At 48.0% G+C, this 4,215-nt stretch overlaps 1 pseudogene; it reads right to left on the bottom strand.

Moving 5' to 3' along the window:
- Positions 1 to 661: 661 nt before the first annotated feature.
- Positions 662 to 3,076, bottom strand: LOC118630022 (annotated as a pseudogene).
- Between the last annotated feature and the right edge of the window lie 1,139 nt (positions 3,077 to 4,215).

Genomic DNA, 4,215 nt, shown 5'->3' on the forward strand with positions numbered 1-4,215 from the left:
GCCAAAAGTGGGGAAGGAGTATCAAGTGGCCCCTGCTAGATTAGAGAAGGGAGCAATGGTTCCTGGTTCTTGGCTGCGTGTGAGAGTCTAGTTCTTGTCACATCTGTGCCTTCCGAGTTCGCTGTATGAGGTGCCTGCTCAGGAGGTCCTATTAATGGATAGATTCTTTTATTAACATGTAGAACTAATATTCCAAAAACTCCACTGGCCTGAGTCTGTCTTTCTGCCAAAGTGAGCTATCATTAGCATTTGAGATAAACACCCAAACAACCTAACCAGAGTGTATCTGGGTTCACAGTAGGGAGGATGCGCACTGTTAGGAAGGGCCCATGACTCATAATAGTTCCCATGACTTTCCAAAGCAGATCACTGACTGGGGGTAGCACGGGAAGGTGTGTAGCAACCACCACCATGTCAGATGCAGTACCCACCATCATCCTAAAAGGTGGTATTTATGATAAGAAAACTGAGCTTCACAGAGGTCGGCGAAGTGGACAGCCAGTGAGTCTGAGGGAGGGTTTAAAGCTGAGTCTTCCAGGTGCAGAAACTCAGGAATGCGAATCCAAAGCACAGGCTGGTCAGGAGGAGACCTTGGACGAGGCTCTGTGCTTCCCTGGGCTGCAGTTCCTCCATCTGTAAGACGAGGGGAACACCTCACAGTGTGCTAGTGTCTCATGAGGTGGTAACATGCTAAGACCCTGCCACTCTGTCTGTTCCTCACTACCTTCCCTGACTTCCCTGCAGTCCCGCCCTCCACCAGCTGGGACCTCAGTCATCAAGGTCTCCTGTGCTAGCGGAAGTGGGGTGGGGACAAGCACAGGAACCTGACATTCAGGACACACTCCCTTCTCTCACAAGTGGAGAACTGAGCTGCTCTAAAAGTCCAGTTTTATTTCTCTGCTGATGACTCTTGAGTCCCCACCTCCGTGCAAGCTCCAGGTGCCCCAGTTCTAATGTGTAGCCAGACATCTGGGTGACAGGATTGATTTCCTGTATGACTTATTTCTACCACACCTCATGCTACTTCCCTCTGGTTCTTCTTCATCGATTTCTCGAGGCCCCACCTCGCCGTCTTGCTGTGCCCGAACACAGCAAGCCACTGTGTACACACAGCAGACAGCCATCCTGGAGGTACTAGAGAAGCTCGTTCAATAATTCTCGCAGAGGCCAAATCACAGATAATGCACTGTAACCGTAAGTGCCTGGATACTGGCACACACGGTTTTCCTCGCTCAGGTTCAGGGAAGGCCATACCTTCACAATCTCCTCTCCTCTCAGAAAGCCAGACATCCATTTCAGGCAAAAGGATCCATTCCAAGAAGGCACACGTTGGAGGAACACCCACTTCCTCAGAGCTGTGTAACATCCATCTCCACTCGCATCACAAATAAGTTAGATGAAGCAATGAGCTGTTGCATGACATTTATACTGACTTCTTAAAAAGTTCGCCACTCTGATGAGTCATCAGAGTGTTTAGAAGCCATTCAAGGTACTTTTCTTTGCAGGCTCTAATCCATAGGTCCCTGCTGATGCGTAATAACCACATACAGTTTCCACGTTATTTCCTTCATCCGCTCACCACCGTGCTGCATGAAACCATCCAACCGTAGCCCACAAGCTGCTGGCAGCAGTAGCTGGACTGTGCTGTACCGAGACATGTCTCGATCCAGTGACCCAAATGCAACCTGCATTGCTTCTACAGCAAGACTCTGGTCAGGGACCCCCAGTTCAATGCTACCATGCTGGATTCTTTCCAAGAACCACTGAACATACTAGAAAAGTAGTGAGGTTGACGTAGATTTTATGTATAAGCTCCTCTCTTCTCCTAAAGCACAACTCTTTTATTTTATTTTTATTTTTATTGAACTTATTGGGGTGACATGGGTTAAGAAAATTATACAGGTTTCAGGTGTACAATTCTATAATACATCATCTGTATATTGTGTGTTCAGCACCCCAAATCATGTCCCTTCCATCACCATGTATCCCCTCTTCCACCCCCCTTCCCCTCTGGTAATCGCCATACTGCTGTCTGTGTCCGTGAAGTGGTGTATTTTGTGTTGTGGTTGTTTTGTTTGATTGTTTTGCTTAGTGTTTTCACCCAGCCCAGCCACCCCCCTTCCCCACTAACAGCAATCAGTCTGTTCTCTGTATCTGTGAGTCTGTTTCTATTTTGTTTGTTAGCTTGTTTTGTTTCCAAATCTTAATGTCGCTATTTCAGTATTCAGAAATACCGTTTGATAAATATATTTGGATGTACTCTGATTTTTTTCCTTCGAGGGGTGTTGCGGACCCGCGGTTGCTGGTCTCCTTCCAGTGTCTCAGAGTCAGGGTGACAGTAGCCAAGGGCCCCGCTGCTCCTCTTGGGCGTGGGGTTGCCCAGCAGTCACAAGCCATGGCCCGGCCTCGCTGCTGGTCTCTGGCCTCGAGGCCAAGTCCCCCACCCCGGAACCCAGCTCCTGCGGGCTCGGGGGAGCCCTGCTCGGCTGCTTAGCCAGCCCATGGGCCACAGCTCTCCGGGATTTCAGGGAATGCACCTCAGGGAACCCAGGGGACCGTATCTCCCACCAAGGCCCAACTGCCAGTCCCCACCCAGCCTGCACGGCCACCTTCTCATGCAGCGCAACCACAGCACTGGGAAGTGGCTGCGTCCACCCTCCGCCCCGGCCTCCACATGTACGGCTGGCTCAGTGGTTGAGCGTTGGCCTGTGGACCATAGAGTCCCGGGTTCGGCTCCTGCTAGGGGCACGTACCACGAAAAAGAAAAAGCCCAGGCCGATTTGGCTCAGCGGTTGGAGTGTTGGCCTGTGGACCAGAATCCCGGATTCGGTTCCCGCTAGGGGCATGTACCAAAAAAAAAAAAAAAAGAATCAGGAGCTAACTGAATATCAAATTGGGAAAGACAGTTTCCAATCTCCCAAGGCAGAAAGGAATTCAGTAAGGAAGCAACCCTTGCCTTTGAAAGTACCCATTTATCCTGCAACGCAAGACGCCTCCTAGCCTAATATACTCTTCCCGCCGGCTTCAGGGAGCCGCTCAGCACGCGGGCGCCTGGTGGTGCCATCCCCGCTGCCATCGTCGCTCTCCCTGCTGCACAGCCTTCCCAAGACAGACGCCAGCAATCGATACCAAACATCTCACACTTTAAGTCCATCAATGAAAAGCCTGTTACAATAACAGCAGCTATTTTATGTGGCTACTGATTTCTCTCAGGCCTCCCAGACCCAAAGGCAGGAAATAATAACTGGTCATTTTTCATCAAGACACACAATACAGGGGGACAGTTGGAGCAGAGGTGCTTCCTGTGACCGTACGGCCCATGCAAGTGCCATGTGGAGAAAAGATAGACACCTACCTCCTGGGGGTTTCTGCGCATGTGCCCAGGTAGAACAGCAGGGGAATTCTTAACCAACATGATAATTAAGGCAGCACTAGGCAATCCTGCAGTCCTGGGCTAACCCGTTACCTGCCTCCACGTGACCCTCCAAACAAGGCTGTGTGGCTGGTAAAAAGTCAACACCATCCCCAATTCACAGATGGGCCAATGAGATACTCAGGGGAGAGGCTTATTAAGTGGCAGAACTAGGGCTAGAACACAGAGCTTCTCTCTTGACCCATTTCCTGTTTGTTTGTCCCCCACCCCCAAAGTGAATAACAAGAAGGTGAGCCAGTGACACAGATCCAAACCTTAAAGCACTCAAACCAATTGTGTTTTTGCAGAATATTTAATGACTTGGTAAAATGTTTATGCTATGAAATTAAGTAACACAAGAACTATGTGTGCAAGCGTGTAGTACCATAATCCTGATTTTGCAAAAATTTTACATAGACACATATATACATGATGGGTAAACCAAAAATATCTCTGGATGCTGATCTCCTTCCTTATGCTTTCCTGTGTTTTACACTTTTTTTTACAATATGCATATATTTCTAATATTTTTAGAAATGAATTTGAATTGATAACTTATATGTTTATATACACACAGATAATCTTAAGAAAAGTAATCAAAATTTACTATAAAGATCTGAATAGCATGCATGGTCATGAAAAGCCTGAATTTGGATTGGAGCAAAACTATAATTATTGGGGGGGGGGGGATGTGTTTGGTGGGACAAGAGAAAGGGCTAAATGGGTTAATCGGTATTTTCCATAGTGGGAAGTCGATAGACGATGCCTATAAATATTTTTAAAAATCAAGAAGGAGCAATTCT

The sequence above is a fragment of the Molossus molossus genome, unplaced genomic scaffold, assembly GCF_014108415.1.
Source record: "Molossus molossus isolate mMolMol1 unplaced genomic scaffold, mMolMol1.p scaffold_m16_p_14, whole genome shotgun sequence".
Taxonomy (NCBI): Eukaryota; Metazoa; Chordata; class Mammalia; order Chiroptera; family Molossidae; genus Molossus; species Molossus molossus.